Source organism: Zalophus californianus, chromosome 8, assembly GCF_009762305.2.
Source record: "Zalophus californianus isolate mZalCal1 chromosome 8, mZalCal1.pri.v2, whole genome shotgun sequence".
NCBI classification, from domain to species: Eukaryota; Metazoa; Chordata; class Mammalia; order Carnivora; family Otariidae; genus Zalophus; species Zalophus californianus.
In genome coordinates this window covers 68,635,786-68,658,057 of record NC_045602.1, presented here as the reverse complement: position 1 = coordinate 68,658,057, position 22,272 = coordinate 68,635,786, and positions in this window count along the sequence as shown.

The window sequence follows — 22,272 nt, the reverse complement described above, 5'->3', positions numbered from 1 at the left end:
GTTCTCTCTTCTCTCAAAGTAAAAGAAGATCTAAAGGAGCAGGCTGGGTTGGTGAATGATGAATGGTTATGCTCATCAACATGTACACTCTTGTGCCTCTTCAGCTCTTTGCACACTGAATGCTGCTCATCACAAGGGCATTTATTGAGCTCATGAAAGCCGATGGATGGAAGCTGGCAACATCAATCCCCTGGCTTCCAGCTTCCTCCTCTGTTGCAATGAGTCCCATTTCCCTGATGCACTTGAGAAAATCAGTTTTTATTGGCTAAAATTTTGCCAATAAATTTGCTTTTGCTTCAGAGCTCTTTGCTTCAGAGATCACAAAACTGCCTTGGGGGGGAGAAAATGTGGTTTGATTATTTTCCCCTTAGATGCAGCTTTTGAAATAGTCTGACATGATAGGTTTTTCTTTATCTACATTATTTTTTTTGGGGGGAAGAGCCAGTTAAAAATATAAAATCTAGGGGCACCTGGGTGGCTCAGTCAGTTAAGCATCTGCCTTCGGCTCAGGTCTTGATCTCAGGGTCCTGGGATCGAGTCCCACATCAGGTTCCCTGTTCGGCAGGGAGTCTGCTTCTCCCCCTGCCCTCTGCGGCTCCCCCTTTACGTTCTCTCTCTCTGTCAAATAAATAAAAATCTTTAAAAATATATATATGCATTTATATAATCTATATATGTACTAGAAAGCTACATGTTACTTAAAACATAAAGGAAATAAACAAATAGAAAACAGAGCCTTCATAAATGCATTTATTAACACCAGCAACCACCAGCCCTTAGAATCTGCCCATTAGTGATGGGCACCGCATCCATGTTAAATACACAAAACAAAAGAAGACAAAAGGCCCTTGTGACCTGATTAAGTATTGTGGGTGAGAGAGTAGAGTAACATAAACAACAGTTCCATTTGATTGGAGGGGACCCTTTCCATCTGAAATAGTCAAATATTTCAAAACATCTAAAACTTCCTTCTGGCACAAGGTTGCTTCATGAAAGATGCTGACTCATTTCCGTGAATGATGATAATCAAACTGCATTAGTCAGCCTGTTGGGTGATATTAATTCATATTCAAAAAAAAAAGGAAGAAAGGAGAGAAGAGATGAAGAGACAAGAGGAAGCAAACCTGGAAATGAAGGAAGGCTGTAAGCCTGAGCCAGAGTAACTCAGAAGCGTGCAACACAGCCAGTATGTATGCTATTTCCAGATTTCTCATGCAAAACACAAGTTATGAAAATAGGATTTTATTCACCAGGATGAATATGCAGATTGTCAGAAAAGCAATAACTGCATTGAAAGCCATTGCTATGGATGAAAGCTTCTAATCCAGCTCTCATATTTTTTACTGGGATTCGTTGACACCTAAATGAAAACCTATTCAATAGAAATTGTTAACATTTATGTATCCTGAAAAGCAAAAACATGGGCATTATAATCTTGGTTCCTAAAGTATTTTCTTTCCCTAAGGTGACATAAGTCCAAATAAATACACAAGAGGGCGCCTGGGTGGCTCAGTTGGTTAAGCGACTGCCTTCGGCTCAGGTCATGATCCTGGAGTCCCTGGATCGAGTCCCGCATCGGGCTCCCTGCTCGGCAGGGAGTCTGCTTCTCCCTCTGACCCTCTTCCCTCTCGTGCTCTCTATCTCTCATTTGCTCTCTCTCTCAAATAAATAAATAAAATCTTAAAAAAAAAATACACAAGAGAAAATCAGTACCAAAAACATTATGGGTCTAGACATCTTTGACCTAGTTCTTAAATGAATTGAACTTGGTTCATTTGTATTATTTATTCACCCATGCATGCCATCAATATTCATTAGCCCTTACTTTGTGCAATGAATTGTTTTAGTGTTGCACAGTTGTATAATACTGAATAAGATACATCCCTGTCCTCTCTGAGCTTACATTCTATTGGAGACAGACAAAAAAATAAATAGTAAACAAATAAATAAAATTAGTACATGAACTGCTGAGTTCTCAGTGCAGGAAAACACTCTAGGTACTTTACACAGAAGAGGTTTAAAACAGAAATTAATAGAAGTACAAAGAAAAATAGCTTGATAGACTGAAAAAAATGAAAATCAGAGGCTTACTACTGGTGTTCTTACATTCCATAGCACTCCAGGATTGTTCAGCTGCACTCCAGAAGCTAGTTTTGCACCACTATTGCCTCTGACATTCATAAAACTATAGAGTATACACTGAAACACAAAGTTCAGTCTTTTCAGTAATGTCTTGGTATTCTCATCTCTACAAACTTGCTTATCAACAAAAGCAGCAAGAACATCGCATGTACCTCATTTCTATTTCCCAAATATCTAAAAACAATTAGTTTCCCCCAGAATCCTAGTGCAAAGGAGTCTAAGAAATACAGATTTCAGCTTACCAATATAGAAAGGCAACCTAGGGGTGTGGCAGGGTTTGCAGGGTTTGCAGGGTTCTTGTCTCGCCGAGTTGAAGAATGAGTCTTGTAGACACAAAAGTGTGGAGTGATAGTTTATTAAGTGAAGGTGGGAATGGAAAGAAAGCGCTCTAAAATGAGAGGGGTCCCTTTGTGGTTGCCAAATGTTGTAGTTTTGGAATGTTGGTGAGGTCCAGAGCCGATGGCCAAGAAAGAATTCCTTAGACATCTTTGGTGCAAAAAGGTGATTTTATTAAAGCAGGGGGACAGGGCCCATAGGCAGAAAGAACTGCACTGGAGTCATGAGGAGTGACCCATTATATACTTCAAAGTTGGGAAGGGTTTAGGGATAGTGCAAGTCACTACAGAGTTTTGGAAGCAAAGTTTCTGGGACCTTGATGGGGCTAGCTATTGTTAGGAAAAGGTCATTTAACACTGTCTAATAAAACCTTCATCATGAGACCCTTCCGATGTATATCACTGGGTCATACGCTTGGGGGATGAATACCAACATGTATCTTGGAGGGTAGAGATAAAGGAAGTTTCTAAAGGAATTTTTGTGTTAAAGTAGACTCACAGAATCCTGGGGTCAGGCTAAGATTGAGTTTTGCCCTTAGCAAAGTGTCAACATCCAAGCAGTTGAGTCCCTAGGGGAAGGTCACTCTGCCTGTTTCAAGGACTTGTCAATGGGCTGTAAGTAGTTAGGAAATTTAATAATTTTTCTTCTGCCTTTGTTTTCCACATCAGAAGGAGTGCAGATTGGAGGCTAAATGGACCATTACACAGAATTCCTTGCATTGCAGGTAGAAATAAATGGTATAAGGAAGTAACTTGAGTAATGTGATAGAGAACAAAATGTCAGAGTTAGGAGATTACTGTGAAAGACTGGTCAGAGCAGGTTCTTTGAGAAACTGATATTTAGTCAGAGAGCTGAAAAATGGTGCTAATGTTAGTCATTTGAATGGCTGGTGAAATAACTGCAAAATAATGAGCAAGTGCAGAGATACTGTGTTGGGAAGGGCATACCTGAGGAAGAGAAAGAAGCTAAGTGTGGCTCACATGCAATGAAGTAGGAAAGTGAGGCATGAAAGTATCAAATGAGGAGGGAAGGGCAGGTAGAAGTAAAATCATTCTGGACCTGAAAAGCCATAATAGAGCAATGGAGAACTATTGAAAACTTTCAAGCAGGATAAGAAAATGATCTGATTTGCATTCTAAATATACAACTGACTATAAGTGCTACTCAGACCATGCAACTGAGGTGGTTCAATAACTGAGACTGGAAAACAAATTAGGGGCTCATGTGATAGTCTGCTCTGACTGAGACAGACATATTGTAGGTGAACTAGAGGAAAACAATGGTATTCAAGGCATAGCACAGAGTGGGACTGACAGAAAATGATGAGGTACTCCATGGGGTGAGGCAGAAGTATTGGAAAGAGAGGATCAAAGAATGGCTTGTAAAAATGCACTCTACTTTCCAGTCTGTTCCACATTGTTGCTTCTCACCTTTTGGCCCCCCCTTTTTTTTCCTGCACTTACCTCTTGAACCTGTAGCTGATGTCTCTCCTTTCATTCTGACTTTGGCTCTCCTTCAGGACTGCAGTTATACTTACTCTTTGGACTGAGACTGCTTCTAATGCATTACAGTAACAACCTAGTTTAGTCCAGTCTTATCCACCCATCGTGTTAACCCCTGGGAGCAGCCACTTTACCCAAATGATTTGCATTTGAAAGCTGATGACTTTGGGGGGCAATGGCATATTTTATTTATTTTATTTTTTAACATTTTATTTATTTATTTGACAGAGACAGAGATAGTAAGAGCAGGAACACAAGCAGAGGGAGTGGGAGAGGGAAAAGCAGGCTTCCCGCCAAATAGGGAGCCCGATGTGGGGCTTGATCCCAGGACCCCGGGATCATGACCTGAGCCGAAGGCAGATGCTTAACGACTGAGCCACCCAGGTGCCCCAATGTGATGGCATATTTTAAAAGACTTTTCTCCATTTCCTAATTCTTAAAGAGCATAGATTTCAAAAATAAGTAAAATGATTCCTAAACCATTTGTTCAGTAAATCTTTTGTTCTATAAGATACTTGACCAATGAATGCATTGCCTTAGGGTTTCTTGATATGGAAGTGGGTGACCAAGGACTTTTGTCCTCCTTTCCCCAGACTGACAACAAATATGTTTACATCCACTCTGTCAAATATCACTGCTCAATTCACTGGAGGGAAATGACATGTGTATAGTTTGAAAATAGCAGAATTTGAGAAATTTTCATTGGTTAGTCAGTTATAGTTTGTTGGCCAGGCTCTGGCAAAAAAAAAAAAAAACATCTTGAGAAAACACTGACAGGAAAGACATGAGGCTCCAGGTCACTGAAAATGCTCTTAGATGACAGAATAAATCACAGGCACAAGCAAACACTGCAGAAATAAAGGTAATAGCAAAGTTGAGAAAAACAGATGTTATGTTGACCTCAGTTCATCAGAATCAAATAACTAATTTGCTTACCATCGTCTAGTACTTTCAAATGGTCCCTGAGGAAGCCGGGAGTGGCAGTGAATATGTAAACCAGATACCTCCAGATTTTAGTGAGGTACAGTTTGGGAGAACAAAAGCAGTCCCCGTTGGAATGCAAAGAAGACAATGCTGCAATAACATTAGCATAATGTATGGTCCCAGCTGACGGTATTCCTAGGCAGCTAACTAAAATATGGGGAAATAACCATGTTCATTTTCTCTCCATTTCACTGCTTGATTGAAACACAGAGCCATTGATAACTCAGCTGACAGGCAGGAGGGACCTTCCAGCACAGTGGGGAAGAGCTGAAGCATTGTCAGTAATGCATGCACTTCAGCAGTCAGAAGCTCAGGTCCTGAGCTAATACACATTCAGGTCTAGATCCTCACACACCTAGAGAAAGTTCAAGTAGCTAATCATAGTGTTCAGTCCTAAAAATCACATTAAGTTACTTGCTTGAAGGCTGGAAGTCGAATGCTTAGGCTTATGTAATCTTGGTCCTATTCCTTTTAACTTCTGAGTCTCAATTTCCTTCAATTTTTGTAAAACTTATAAATATGAATATACATATAATCTAATTCAATGAAGAAAAGATTAAATTATGTAGCATGCATAAAAGTTCTTGCTTTATCATAGGCATTCAGCAAATTTTAGATTTTCTTCTGTCTTTGGAGCAAACACTAGTTGGTTATGGAGCATGAGTTTTAGAGTTAAAACCACCAGCTCAGTAGGGGTCAGAACATAGGCAAACTATTGAAAGTATTTAGCCTCAGTCTCTTGAGAAATAATTACAATGTCTGGTTATTATATGATATGATATTATATGATAGGATACAGATATTTTAAGAATTAGATAAGCTGATCTATTTCAGACACTTAGCATTATACCTGAGTAAACATTCAATAAATTGCTATTAGAGGAATGGATGAATGAATGATATTAATATTTCAACTGAAATTTAAATACTAGCTATTTGGATCATTTTGATCAATTCACCCCAATAAATGTATATTGTCATCTCTGAGCCTCAATTTTTTCATCTGTAAAATGCAGGATTTAGATTAGATGAGCAATTCTCAAACACTCACATGTGAAAGAACCATCCAGAGACTTTGTTAAAAAATAAGATTCCTGAGCCCCATGTGAAAAAAATCTTTATTAAGTCTATGGTGAGGCCCAGTAATCATACTTTAAAAAGCATCACAGTTGCTTATGGTACAGGTGGACCAAAACCAAATATTTTAAAAATAAAAATCTGAACTAAGATATCTCCTGGTTCTAAAATTCTCTCCTTTATTTTCATCCCCACAAATTATTTCAAAAAAGGCTTTCTGCTGGGCACCTGGGTGGCTCAGTTGGTTAAGCAACTGCCTTAGGCTCAGGTCATGATCCTGGAGTCCTGGGATCAAGTCCCGCATGGGGCTCCCTGCTCGGCAGGAAGTCTGCTTCTCCCTCTGGCCCTCCCCCATCTCGTGCTCTCTTTCTCTCATTCTCTCTCTCAAATAAATAAATAAAGTCTTTAAAAAAAGGCTTTCTGCTATTATTTGAGATTATTTCTTCATTCCTAAAATCACCCCCCTATCATATACCTATGTATGTATGTATGTGTATATGTACACACACACACACACACACACACACACACACACACACACACACACAAACACACTCAGCTGAATACTGCCATAGAAATTCCACTCTGAGACCTCCTGTGTTACCAACTGAAATAATAGATTTTGAAAGATGGGAGAAAAACTATGATGTAGGCTGCCATATTATAAAATTCCTCTGCTAGTTTAACCAGTTTAGATAAGAAACCTGTTTCAAAATATCTAAATTATTTTCTCAGTCACAAAACAGAACTGAGACTAAAACAAAAATCTCTAGACAACTAACATCATTATAGTTATCTACCTTCCAGAATACCAATTCTCTAAATCTCTAAAGAGTTTGTGAGCAACCATCTGCTTGAGAGCATGTATACTCATCTTCGTGTCTCCAGAACCAGTTCAGGTTTGTGGTTGGAGCGAGGGAATGTAACTTTAGGAATATTTCTCATTCCTTTTAAATATCTTCAGATTTCTTCCAAGGAAAGGTAGACATCTGGTAATCTTAAATTAAAGCCAAAGCACAGAGATAGCTGGAAGTAAACACCAATCACTTCACAAACAAAGCATAAAGAATTCCATCACTCTAACAGCAGAACTGCTTCCCTCCTGTACATTTTTCTGTGGAGGCATTTCATGAATAAATCTTGCCTCTTGGAGTAGCGTGTTCCATTAGCTGGTGAGGCTGAGCAATGAGAGGAGTCAGTGCTGTGTGAAGAGAGGCTCAGTTCACACAGCCTCGGCACTGGAACCTTCTCAGTCTTTCTTAATGGAGACTTTTGGGAAAAGTGCCTTACCTTTATAGAGAAACAAGAGTACATTCCATTTCCCCTGTGGTTTTTGACTCTAGAAATAATGGGAGGAAACAGAAAAACTAGACATTAAAATACGTTTCTGTGGTAGTATTAAAAAGGAATGTCAGGCTCTCTGATCCAGTTCTTGTGGTAAATTCAGGGTAATCTCTAGCCTCCACAGCTACTGGAGGCAAAGTTTTAACCTGAAGTCAGTAACAACAGATGAATAAATAACACAAACTCAGACATGCAAGTACGCATCCTTAGAATATAAATGTGTGATGGTCATGAGAATGTGCCTGTCAGATCTCCGACTGCAGAAAGTATAACTGACCACTCCAGGGGCAGCCTCGAAAATCTGTTGCAGTTTTGATGCAGAGGCCACATTTCCCAGACTGCTCTCTACCAATGACTGATTGTGGCCGAGATGCTGATGCAGCCTGTTCCTGGAGGAGGTGGTCTCCTGTCATGGGTGACATTGGCTCAAGAATTCACTGGGGGCCTTGCCAAATTTCCTTAGAACTGCTGTGCTTCCAACCAAACTTCCTTCCTCCTTTCTCTCTTTCTCTTCATTCTGGGTTAGACTTGTAAGATGGTCTGATGGCTCTCAGCTTCTCCTGACTCCTACCCCCATTTTAGCTCTCAGATTTTTTTCCATAATAAGTTTCTCAATATTTATTTTTTCTACCCTGTTTCCTAATTATCAGGGAACCTCTACTAACATAAAACATTTCTGTATATTTTTAAATTAAATTTCTCATTAATTTATTAATTAGATATGTAAGATTTAAATAGCCAGAATAAGAGTGAGGTTTTAATGGGGAAAATGTCGAAGAAGTTTAATTTTTGTTCTAAGCATTAGATCTGCCTATTCTGTACAAATAATACTTAAAGTTGCCCATATCTAGCCCAGCTCATCATAAGGGTATTATAGAATTAGGAGGTAATATTCAGGTTAATAATAAGGATTACTTTTGGTTACTTTTATCTCAGTACATGTAAGTCTCTCCAGTTACCCTAAGGAAAAAATATCAAAAAGATTTATTTCAATGGAGTCGATATAAAAATGATACTATTTGTCTAGTGTGTTGTTTCAGTGAATATGAGACTAATTGGTAAGCATCTTTTGATTGATTAGTGATGTTTGACAAGACTGTTCTGAAGGGAGGCTGCAGTGGTATTAGAAAGTTGATTGAGCATTTGAGCGTTTGGAGTCTTGAGTCCTGGATGAATACCATCTCTGCTTCATTCTTTTTAAATATTTGAGTAAAATATAAATATTCTTTGAAATGAAATATTAAACAGGACCCTTGAAAGCAAGATAATTGTGGTTAATATTAGGACCAGTCTTCTTTAGAGTCCCTGGCTCAGCTCCTGATCTACTTCCTCATCAATGTAAGTCCTGCTGGAGAGAACTAAAAACCAACACATGAATTAGGATTTACCACTCTCTAACACCAGATTATTCCCCCAATCATTATAAAAAGCAAATTCATGTATCCAACATTACAAATTATGAAAGAGCATAGCATCTGCTGAAAGTCTTTTTATCATAAAAACTACATTCTGAACTTCTCCTAATTTCATCTTTCCTCATCATGAAAAGTGTATTTGGCTTGCAGAGGTTATCTATATGTAGAAAACCATTTGACACAGTGTGCATGTCTGACACCACAGTGGTACTCAACCGTGGACCCACTCTGAAAACACCTGTGATACTTTAGTTTAAAACACAGATGACCCATTCCCTCCCCAAATCCACTGAATGAGGATATCCAAAGTTTGAGACCAGAGATGCTGTGTCAAAACAAAGAAAAATGTAATCCCAAAAGTGATTTTGCTGGACAGTCAAATTTGAGAACAGTATTACCAATAGAAGTATCCCGTGGATCTAAATTATCTTGGTTGATGGCCACTCTCAATCAATTTCTAATTAAAATCCCTAAGAAGTATTAGAACATTTGATAAAAAATATATTTTTATTGAAATATTTTGTTACTGTAATGGGTTCCTGAATCCAGTTAACCTATAATTTTTCTCATGTATAGAATAGGGAAAATAAAAATACTCTTTCCTGTATGATTTTTATGAGACCTAGTTCTTTGGAATAGAAAGCTTAAATGTTTATGAAGCTGGTTTTTTAAAAGCATTAGTCGCCAGTATAATATAATACATGCTATGTATGAACTGGCTGTCCCCTAGCCAAGGTGAGTGCTCCACCTGAACACCATATCCTTCACCTCCTTGACTACTCAAGGACCACACATTTTTGATTATTATAGTTTGTAGTATATCTTGAAATCAGTTTTGTTCTTTTTCAAGACTGCTTTGGCTTTTCAGTATCTTTTGTGGTTCTATACAGATTTTAGGATTGTTCTAGTTCTGTGGAAAATGCTGTTGGCATTTTGATAGGGATTGTGTTAAATCTGTAGATTGCTGTGGTTAGTATGGACATTTTAATCATATTTGTTCTCCTAATTGATGACCATGGAATGTCTTTCCATTTCTTTGTATTATCTTCAATTTTTTTCATCAATGTTTTATAATCAGAATACAGGTCTTTCATCTCCTTAGTTAAGTCTATACCTAGGCATTTTATTTCTTTTTAGTGCAATTGTAAATGGGCTTATTTTCTTAATTTCTTTTCTGCTACATTATTGTTATTGTATAGAAATGAAATAGATCCCTATATATTGATTTTGTATTCTGCAATCTTACTGAGTTCATTTATCACTTCTAGTGGTTTTTGCTGGAGTCTTTAGGGATTTCTATATATAGTATCATGTCATCTGCAAATACTGAAAATTTTACTTCTTTACCAATTCTGATGCTGTTTATTTCTTTTTGTTGTCTGAGTGATGTGGCTAGAACTTCCAGTACTATGTTAAATAAAAGTGGTGAGAGTGAATATCCTTGTGTTTTTCCTCATCTTAAGAGAAAAGCTCTCAGTTTTTCAGCATTAAATGTGGTATTAGCTGTGTTTTTTTTCATATATGGCCTTTATTATGTTGAGATATGTTCTCCTGCTCTTCAAAGTAGTGGCTTTATGAAGAAGAGGTCCTACAGTGTCCCACAGTGCACTGTCTTCTATTCACCAGAACCTGCTTCAAGAGTGTCTCCTATGTGTGTTGCATGCAACCTACTCTTGTGGTTGAGCCAAGTTTGCCTTCAGTCCAGTCATCTGCGATGTTTCTCTTTGCCCATTGTGGGCAGGGTTTGGTTCCTGTGTTGTTAATGGGCCAGTCTGGGGCCACTTTGGGCTTGAGTCGGGTAAGAAAAGGTGTTTTCCAGAGCTGCGTTCATACCAAACTGAAGGACACTTTCCCTGTGTTGTCCTCTGAGAAGCCTTTATTGGAGGGTGGGTTCTTCAGTCAGACCAGATGTCTGCTGGTGTGTGTGGTTTTCTTCCGTTTTCCCTAGGTCAAGAGTCATTTTGGAATGGTGCTGGCTCCTGTCTGGGCTACTTGCACACTGCTATGCTTGTGGAGCCACTTTGGATGTACTCTTGATGAGGGAGTGTTGGATGGGTTGGGTCCTTTGGAGGATATGGGGACAGGTGTGCTGTTAGCAAGTTGTGCACAGTTCTGCTGTGGGAGGGGACCTGTATCCTTTTTGGAAAACTCCTATGGAGTCTGGTTGGACAGGGTGAGTCCACAAAAGAATATCAGGGCAGGGCACACTGTTAGCAAGCTAGACTGAGAGTATTCCTACTATGCTGTTTCCCACTGGTGTCCATCTATCTAGGCTGGGGACCCAGGAAGGACATAGCTCCTGCCAGCTCTTTTGTTCTTGGAGAAGTTTCCCAAAGATCACTGCCCTTCCAGCATGTCTGCGAATAGTAAACAAATCCTCCTTCCATATACTCTAGGCATTCATCAAATTTCTTCTGCTGTATCTCAGCAGGGCTATTCGTTTGCTGTTTTTTTAAGGATGGGGACTCAGTTTCTTCTTGCCCTCCAGCTCTCCCAGAGGGAAGCTGATTTTTAAAGTAGGGTGCCTGGGTGGCTCAGTCAGTTAAGTCTGCATTCAGCTCAGGTCATGATCCCAGGGTTCTGGGATCGAGCCCCTCATCTGGCTCCCTGCTCGGCAGGAGAGTCTGCTTCTCCCTTTCCCTCTGCCCCTACTCCTGCTCATGCTCTCTCTCTCTTGCTCACTCTCTCCCTCAAATAAATAAAATCTTTAAAAAAATTAAGTTCCAGGTGTTAAGCCCCAATGATTGTAAGAATTCTTGAAGTTAATCCCTTCTGGTTTTCAAAGCCAAATATTATGGGGATTCATCTTCCTAGTACAGGTTCCCCATGCCTTGGGTACATGGTGTGGGGTCTGCTCCTCTCCTTTCTCTATGCCCATGGTGTCCCTCCCTTCCCTGGGCAGTCCTCTGGGTCAGTTTGGCTCCTGAATACATCTGCACCCTTCCTACTTGATATGGCCTCTTCTATACATTTAGCTGTTCTCACACCCTTTGCATCATTTTCTGGGTTATTTACACTGATGTGGTTGTTATGTAGGTGTATCTGTGAGACAATCCATTCCTCCTACTCTGCCATCTTCCTTGGAAGTTCTATTAATTTCTTTATTGGATTATTCCCATGAGCATACAAATTTGCTGTGATACCTCTTTAATGAATTCTCTTGACTACATATCTCCTTTCAGCTACCACCCTATTTCCTGCTTCCCTTAACAGCAAAATTCTTATATATAGTTATCTACATTTTTATCTCTTCCTAATGCCTCATCCCTAACACTCCATCAAACTGCTCATCTCCACACTGGAAAAACTGCTCATCTCCACAAGTCCTGTGACCTGTCCTAATAGAAACACAGTTGTTCACTTTCCTTGAAACATCTTCTCTTGATTCTAGTCACAACAGTCCTGGTTCCTTCCTTGCCCTACTGACCACTCCTTCTTAACCCCCTTTACTTGTTCTTACTTCTTCAAACTTTAAATGCTAAAATTCTTCACAGTTTATTACATGGCCCTTCCTCTCTTCTCTGTCTACATTTCTTTGCATGGAGGTCTCTCTAGGCTCATGGCGTTTTTGCAGATGACTTGCAAATTAATAACCTAACCACCACTACCTTAGCAAAAGCCACTTGTATATTTCCTATGGATTATAAGAACAGCACCTTAACTGGTTCTGCTTCTGCCTATTCCCCTCCCCTCACCTCTACTCTATATGGCACTACATTCTTAATAAAGGAGACACAGTAATTTTTTTCTTTTTTTCTCTTTAAATTTTTTTATTGTTATGTTAATCACCATACATCATTAGTTTTTGATGATTCATTGTTTGTGCACAACACCCAGTGCTCCACGCAGAACATGCCCTCTTTAATACCCATCACCAGGCTAACCCATCCCCCCACCCCCCTCCCCTCTAGAACCCTGTTTGTTTTTCAGAGTCCATCGTCTCTCATGGTTTGTCTCCCCCTCCGATTTATTCCCCTTCATTCTTGCCCTCCTGCTATCTTCTCCTTCTTTTTTTTTTTCTTAACATATATTGCGTTATTTGTTTCAGGGGTACAGACCTGTGATTCAACAGTCTTGCACAATTTACAGTGCTCACCATAGCACATACCTCAGCAATGTCTATCACCCAGCCACCCAATCCCTCCCATGCCCCCACCACTCCAGCAACCCTCAGTTTGTTTCCTGAGATTAAGAATTCCTCATATCAGTGAGGTCATATGATACATGTCTTTCTCTGATTGACTTATTTCACTCAGCATAACACCCTCCAGTTCCATCCATGTCATTGCAAATGGCAAGATCTCATTCCTTTTGATGGCTGCATAATATTCCATTGTGTATATATACCACCTCTTCTTTATCCATTCATCTGTCGATGGACATCTTGGCTCTTTCCACAGTTTGGCTATTGTGGGCATTGCTGCTATAAACATTGGGGTGCATGTACCCCTTCAGATCCCTACACTTGTATCTTTGGGGTAAATACCCAGTAGTGCAATTGCTGGATCACATGGTAACTCTATTTTCAACTTTTTGAGGAACCTTCATACTGTTTTCCAGAGTGGCTGCACCAGCTTGCATTCCCACCAACAGTGTAGGAGGGTTCCCCTATCTCCACATCCCCACCAACATCTGTCATTTCCTGAGTGTTAAATTTAGGCATTCTGACGGGTGTGAAGTGGTATCTCATTGAGGTTTTGATTTGGATTTCCCTGATGCTGAGCGATGTTGAACACTTTTTCATGTGTCTGTTGGCCTTTGGATGTCTTCTCTGGAAAAATGTCTGTTCATGTCTTCTGCCATTTCTTTATTGGATTATTTGTTCTTTGGGTGTTGAGTTTGATAAGTTCTTTATAGATTTTGGATACTAGCCCTTTATCTGATATGTCATTTGCAAATATTTTCTCCCATTCTGTCAGTTGTCTTTTGGTTTTGTGGACTGTTTCTTTTGCTGTGCAAAAGCTTTTTATCTTGGTGAAATCCCAATAGTTCATTTTTGCCCTGGCTTCCCTTGTCTTTGGCGATGTTTCTAGGAAGAAGTTGCTGTGGCTGAGGTCGAAGAGGTTACTGCCTGTGTTCTCCTTTAGTATTTTGATGGACCCTGTCTCACGTTTAGGTTATTCAACCATTTGGAGTCTATTTTTGTGTGTGGTGTAAGGAAATGGTCCAGTTTCATTCTTCTGCATGTGGCTGTCCAATTTTCCCAACACCATTTGTTGAAGAGACTGTCTTTTTTCCATTGGACATTCTTTCCTGCTTTGTCAAAGATGAGTTGACCATAGAGTTGAGGGTCCATTTCTGGGCTCTCTATTCTGTTCCATTGATCTATGTGTCTGTTTTTTGCCAGTACCATACTGTCTTGATGATGACAGGTTTGTAATAGAGCTTGGAATCTGTAATTGTGATGCTGCCAGCTTTGCTTTTCTTTTTCAACATTCCTCTGGCTATTTGGGGTCTTTTCTTGTTCCATACAAATTTCAGGATTATGTGTTCCATTTCTTTGAAAAAATTGGATGGTATTTTGATGGAGATTGCATTGAATGTGTAGATTGCACTAGGTAGCATTGACATCTTCACAATATTTTTTCTTCCGATCCATGAGCATGGAATGTTTTTCCATTTCTTTGTGTCTTCCTCAATTTCTTTCATGAGTATTTTATAGTTTTCTGAGTACAGATTCTTTGCCTCTTTGGTTAGATTTATTCCTAGGTATCTTATGGTTTTGGGTGCAATTGTAAATGGGATCAACTCCTTGATTTGTCTCTCTTCTGTCTTGTGGTTGGTGTATAGAAATGCCACTGATTTCTGTGCATTGATTTTATATCCTGCCACTATACTGAATTCCTGTATGAGTTCTAGCAGTTTTGGGGTGGAATCTTTGGGTTTTCCACATAAAGTTTCATATCATCTGCAAAGAGTGAGAGTTTGACTTCTTCCTTCCCAATTTGGATGCCATTTATTTTTTTTGTTGTCTGATTGCTGTGGCTAGGACTTCTAATACTATGTTGAATAGCAGTGGTGATAGTGGACATCCCTGCCGCGTCCCTGACCTTAGGGGGAAAGCTCTCAGTTTTTCCCCATTGAGAATGATATTGGCTGTGGGTTCATCATGGATGGCTTTTCTGATATTGAGGTATGTACCCTCTATCCTATACTCTGAAGAGTTTTGATCAAGAAAGGATGCTGTTCTTTGCCAAATGCTTTTTCTGCATCTATCGAGAGGATCATATGATTCTTTTTCTTTGTTTTGTTAATATATTGTATCATGTTAATTGATTTGCGGATGTTGAACCAACCTTGCAGCCCAGGGACAAATCCCACTTGGTCATGGTGAATAATCCTTTTAATATACTATTGGATCCTACTGGCTACTATTTTGGTGAGAATTTTTGCATCCATGTTCATCAAGGATATTGGTCTGTAGTTCTCCTTCTTGATGGGGTCTTGTCTGGTTTGGGGATCAAGGTAATTGTGGCCTCATAAAATGAGTTTGGAAGTTTTCCTGCCATTTCTATTTTTTGGAACAGTTTCAGAAGAATAGGTATTAATTCTTCTTGAAATGTTTGGTAGAATACCCTTGGAAGCCATCTGGCCCTGGGCTTTTTTTATTTGGGAGATTTTTGATGATTGCTTCAATTTCCTTAGTGGTTATAGGGTCTGTTCAGGGTTTCTATTTCTTCCTGGTTCAGTTTTGGTAGTTGATACATCTCTAGGAATGCATCCATTTCTTCCAGGTTATCTAATTTGCTGGCATAGAGTTGCTCATAATATGTTCTTATAATTGTATTTCTTTGGTGTTGGTTGTGATCTCTCCTCTTTCATTCATGATTTTGGTCATTTTGGTCATTTTTCTTTTTGATAAGTCTGGCCAGGGGTTTATCAATCTTGTTAATTCTTTCAAAGAACCAGCTCCTAATTTTGTTGATCTGTTCTACTGTTCTTTTGGTTTCTATTTCATCGATTTCTGCTCTGAGCTTTATTATTTCTCTTCTCCTGCTGGGTTTAGGCTTTATTTGCTCTTTTTTCTCTAGCTCCTTTAGGTATAGGGTTAGGTTGTATATTTGAGACCTTTCTTGTTTCTTGAGAAAGGCTTCTATTGCTATATACTTTCCTCTTAGGACTGGCTTTGCTGCATCCCAAAGATTTTGAACAGTTGTGTTTTCATTTTCATTTGTTTCCATGAATTTTTTAAATTCTTCTTTAATTTCCTGGTTGACCCATTCATTCTTTAGTAGGATGCTCTTTAGCCTCCACGTATTTGAGTTCTTTCTGACTTTCCTCTTGTGACTGAGTTCTAGTTTCAAAGCATTGTGGTCTGAAAATATGCAGAGAATAATCCCAATCTTTTGGTACCAGTTGAGACCTGATTTGTGACCTAGGATGTGATCTATTCTGGAGAATGTTCCATGGGCACTAGAGAAGAATGTGTATTCCGTTGCTTTGGGGTGGAGTGTTCTGAATATGTCTGTGAAGTCCATTTGGTCCAGTGTGTCATTTAAAGTCTTTATTTCCTTGTTGATCTTTTGCTTAGATGATCTCTCCATTTCAGTCAGGGGGGTGTTAAAGTCCCCCACTATTACTGTATTGTTGTCAATGTGTTTCTTCACTTTTGTTATAAATTGCCTTATATAATTGGCTGCTCCCATGTTAGGGGCATAGATATTTACAATTGTTAGATCTTCTTGTTGGTTATACACTTTAAGCAGGATATAGTGTCCTTCCTCATCTCTTATTACAGTCTTTGTTTTAAAATCTAATTTGTCTGATATAAGGATTGCCACCCCAGCTTTCTTTTGGTGTCCATTAGCATGGTAAATGGTTTTCCACCCCCTCACTTTCAATCTGGGGGTGTCTTTGGGTCTAAAATGAGTCTCTTGCAGCCAGTATATTGACGGGTCTTGTTTTTTAATCCAACCGGATAACCTGTGTCTTTTGATTCGGGCATTTAGCCCATTTACATTCAGGGTCACTATTGAAAGTTATGAATTTAGTGACATTGTATTGCCTGTAAGGTGACTGTTACTTTATATTGTCTGTGTTCCTTTCTGGTCTATGCTGCTTTTAGGCTCTCTATTTGCTTAGAGGACCCCTTTCAATATTTCTTGGAGTGCTGGTTTCATGTTTGCAAATTCCTTTAATTTTTGTTTGTCCTGGAAGCTTTTTATCTCTCCTTCTATTTTCAATGACAGCCTAGCTGGATATAGTATTCTTGGCTGCATATTTTTCTCGTTTAGTGCTCTGAAGATATCATGCCAGTCCTTTCTGGCCTGCCAGGTCTCTGTGGAGAGGTGTTGCCAATGTAATATTTCTACCATTATAGGTTACATATCTCTTCTCCCGAGCTGCTTTCAAGATTTTCTCTTTGTCTCTGAGACTCGTAAGTTTTACTATTAGATGTCGGGGTGTTGACCTATTTTTATTGATTTTGAGAGGGGTTCTCTGTGCGTCCTGGATTTTGATGCCTGTTTCCTTCCCCACATTAGGGAAGTTCTATGCTATAATTTGCTCCAATATGCCTTCTGCCCCCTCTCTCTTTCTTCTTGTTCTGGGATCTCAATTATTCTCATGTCGTTTCGTCTTATCGTATCGCTTATCTCTTGAATTCTGCCCTCGTGATCCAGTAGTGGTTTATCTCTCTTTTTCTCAGCTTCTTTATTTTCCATCATTTGGTCTTCTATATCGCTGATTCTCTCTTCTGCCTCATTTATCCTAGCAGTTAGTGCCCCCATTTTTGATTGCAAATCATTATTGGCCTTTTTGATTTCGACTTGGTTAGATTTTAGTTCTTTTGTTTCTCCAGGAAGCGTGTCTCTAATAACTTCCATGCTTTTTCAAGTCCAGCTAGTATCATTAAAATCATGATTCTGAACTCTAAGTCCAACATCGTACTAATGTCCGTATTGAGTAGGTCCCTGGCGGATGGTACTACCTCTTTTTCTTTTTGTTGAGGTTTTTTTTTTTTTTTTATCTTGTCATTTTGTCCAGAGGAGAATAGATGAATGAGAGAACAGAATGCTATCAGGTTAACAACGTCCCCAGAAAATATACTCTAAACAAATCAGAAAAGACCTGAAACCAGGGGAAAAGAAAGGGAAAGAAAGAAAAAAGAAAGAGAAAAAAGAAGATAAAGAAAAAGATAAAAACAAACAAAAACAGAACAAAACAAAAACAAAACAGAATATGATCAAATATGATCAAGCTGGTGCATAGATCAGTGCCACACTCTAGATTTTGGGTGTATTTTGGTCTGTTAGAAGAAAGTGCCTCCTAAAATCTTAAAGAAAGAAAGAATTATATATGTACAAAATAAGGGTTGATATGATGAAGGGATGGAATATGACTGTAAAGGTGAAAATTATAAAAAAATTTAAAATAGGAATTGATAAGAAGGTGTTTGAAAAAAGAAAGAAGAGTATTAAAAAAAAAAAGAAAGAAAGAAAAGGGGAGAGAATGTGATGAGGCAGGAGACTAGAACAAAGCCATACACTAGAGATTTAGGGTATATTTTGATATGTTAGATGAAACTGTATCTCAAAATTTTAAAGAGAGAACAACTTATATATATATATATGCCAAAAATAAGGGGAAGGGATAGAATATGACTTTAAAAATGAAAAATAAAAATTTTTTTAAAGGGATTGATAAGATGTTGGTTGAAAAAGGGAAAAAGAAAAATTAAAAAAAAACAATTTAAAAAATTAACTTTGAAAGACTAATGAATCATGGTAAAAAAGCCATGAATTCTATTTGCAGTATTCCCCTAACGCTGGAGTTCTGCCATTCTCATTGATCGGTAAACTTGGTCTTGGCTGGCTGTTCCTGCTGATCTTCTGGGGGAGGGGCCTGTTGCCATGGTTCCCAAATGTCTTTGCTGGAGGCGGAATTGCCCTGCTCTTGCTGGTCCAGGCTAAGTAATCTGCTCGGGTTTGCTCTTGGGAGCTTTTGTTCCCTGCAAGCTTTCCGTACAGCTTTGGAGGATGAGAGTGAAAATGGTGGCCTCCCAATCTCTGCCTCGGAGGAGCCGAGAACCCGGGGCCCCACTCCTCAGTGCGCCCCCAGAGAAAAGTATTCAATCACTCCTGTCTCCCCGGTCTCTATCCACAGTCCATGCTCTCCCGGCCTGCGACCGTGTGTTTCTATCTCTGGCACACAGCCCCGTGTGGAGGCTCCAAACCCAGCAGATCCCTGAGGTGTGCTCCCACGCTGCCCCTCCCGGGGAGAGGATGGGGAGTCTCCCCGGATCTGCCATTTGTTGTGTCCCCACTGGAAGAGCAGGGGCCCGACTGTGTCATGATCACAGTTTATGGCAACCCCGACCTGAGAGCCCGCTCCTCGGCTCCGTCTCTGCAGCCAGCTTCCCCACTCCGATACCTGGGAGCTCTGCCGCACTCAGACACCCCTGGTCTTTCTGTGACCCCGAGGGTCCTGAGACCACACTGTCCTGCGAGGGTTCCACCCCCGCTTAGCCACTGGAGCGATGTTCCTCAGTGGAGCCGACTTCTAAACGTTCCGATTTTGTGTTCCACTGCTCTATCACTTGCCAGAAGTGGCCGAGGGAGGCCCCCTTCCCCCGCCGTCTATCCTCCCGAATATCGCGTCGGATTCACTTCTCCGCACGTCCTACCTTCCAGAAAGTGGTCGCTTTTCTGTTCAGAGTTGTTGCTATTTTCTTTGATCTCCTGTTGAGTTTGTAGGTGTTCAGAATGGTTTGATCCCTATTCAGCTGAATTCCTGACACCAGATGAAATCCAGGTCTCCTACTTCTCCGCCATCTTGCTCCACCCCCTGAGACACAGTAATTTTTTTAATGTATTATCACTTCTTCCACAGAAGGTTCTGATGGCTTCCCATCTCACTCAGAAAAAAATTAATTTTTATGATACCCCACAAGGTCACTTTTTCACCTTACCTATTTGGACTCATTTTCTACTCTTTCCACTTTGAACACTTTGGTCAAGCTGTCCTCACTGAATATATTCTTGATTTAGGGCCATTTCCATTACTTTTTCTTCTGCCTGGAGGGCAGTTCCTCAAATATTTACTCACCTTGCTAAGTTTCTGCTCAAAATTTACTTTCAGAATAAACTCAAATCTGACCATTTTGTCTTTTGGACAAAATGTACCTGCTGATTAACCACCACTTTACCTATTATTCTCTTAATTTTTGTTCAGAGCACTTTTCATTTTTTGACATTACCCATTCAAATATATTACCTCTGAATAATCCAGGTATAATTGTCTGTTTTGTTTATTGTTGTATCCCCAGAACCTAGAAAGTTGTATAGTTGATACCCCATAAATACTTGTTGACTAAATAAATACTGCAATACAATATAATGTTTAAATTCAATGATAAAGTAGGTTTGTTTGATGTATCTACCTATGATGGTGATTTTTAGTCTGATAGTAAGATGTACTACTTGACTCTAATTCAGTGTTACAATAGGTACACATATATTTTTAAAACAAATATTCTAAAAGTATCAATGCCTTGATTTCTTTTGACCAAAAAGTATCACATTTTGGAATTTCAAATAACATTAAAGAAGGTAAGAACTTTTGTTCCAAAGGAAAATTGGCATAAAAGTTGAAAATAATGTTCATGTAACAAATCAGATTTTTTCAACTTTTTAAAAAGTAGTTTAGTGGGGTGCCTAAGTGGCTCGGTTGGATAAGCATCTGACTCCTGATTTTGGCTCAGGTCATGATCTCAGAGTCCCAAGATCAAGCCCCACATCAGGTTTGTGCAGGCATAGAGCCTGCCTAAGATTCTCTCTCTCCCTCTCCCCCCTCCCTACCACCTGCTTTCTCTCTCAATAAAAAATAAATAAATAAATAAATAATAAAAATAAAAAGTAGATTAGTAATTCCCCTCAACTTATAGGTCTGATATGAAAGATCTTTTTCTTTTAAAACAACAATGAAGTTTTGAAAAGAAAAAGGAAAGTGGAAAATAAAACGACTGGTTCTGGTATGTATGAGTTGGTGATACTATGTAGTGTAACTTTAAACTGACTACTGGTTTCATGCCTAAAGTAGAAAAAGAGGTTATGTGGGTAAACCACCATCATTGTTCTTTCAGTGATATGCACTTTTCCTACAACATATGTGGTATCATATATAATGATGTCACTCTGCCATCTTCAGTAATTAACAAAAATAAATCCAGAAGTAAATTATGATGAGACTATTGTCAAAATATGGAGTTTCTTATGAGTAATACATTTAAAAATTGGGGGAAATTTTATAAATTGCATTCATAAATTAAATAAATTATGTATTTTACCTCATGATAATAGATATAAATATTTATTACCCTAAATATTAATGGATTTATAAAAAGATCAGGGGCACCTGTGTGTCTCAGCCAGTTAAGTGTCTGCCTTTGGCTCAGGTCATGATCCCAGCATCCTGGGTTTGAGCCCTGTGTCAGGCTCCCTGCTCAGTGAGGCATCTCCTTCTCCCTCTCTCTCCCCCCGCTCATGCTCTCTCTCTCAAATAAATAAAATCTTAAATAAAATAAAATAAAAGGTCAAATAACAATTGAAACTCTAAACAATTTAGTTTTAAATAAGCAACATTTTATATTATCGTAGAAGAATCAGGGAGTAATGAAAAAAGAATGATTATCCCATGGAATATTTCTTCTTAAAAAAGAGAGGGATGCCTAGGTAGCTCAGTTGGTTAAGCTTCTGACTCTTGATTTCAGCTCAGATCATGATCTCAGGGTCATGAGATCAAGTCCCATGTCCAGCTCTGCACTCAGTGGAGAGTCTGTTTCACTCTTATATGATAGGTATTCTGTCTCTCACTGTCTCTCTCTCTCTTCCCCTTCCTCTGCCCCTCCCTCCATTCACATGGGCTTTCTCTCTCTCTCTCTCTCTCTAAAATGAATAAATAAATCTTTAAAAAGAGAAAGAGAGACAGTGAGAGACAGAATACCTATCATACAAGATTATCATAAGAATATAATTATGTAAGATTTGAAAATCATTGTGTAGAATTACTACTACTTCCACTACTACTACTACATTGTGAACATTTAGTAAGATAAATAACGAAAGAAAGAAAGAAAGAAAGAAAGAAAGAAAGAAAGAAAGAAAGCAAGAGAGCAAGCACAAACAATGAATCATGGAACACTACATCCAAAACTAATGATGTAATGTATGGTGATTAACATAACAATAAAAAATAAAAAAAAAGAAAAGAAAAGGAGAGGAGAGAAAAGAGAAGAAAAGAGAAGAGAAAAGACACCCAGTAGTGGAATTGTAGTAGTTCCTTATCACCACCAACCAAAAAGATTCAGTGAAAACTTTCAAGTCCCATACTAATTATTAAATCATTAGAACAATTCAAAATCACATCAAACGCCCTCATTTGAATATCTCATGGCCCTTTACTTTCCAAAAGTTGGTTATTACACTTGAAATTGGCCAATTTTAAATTCAAATAAAAATAATAAAGGGATGCCT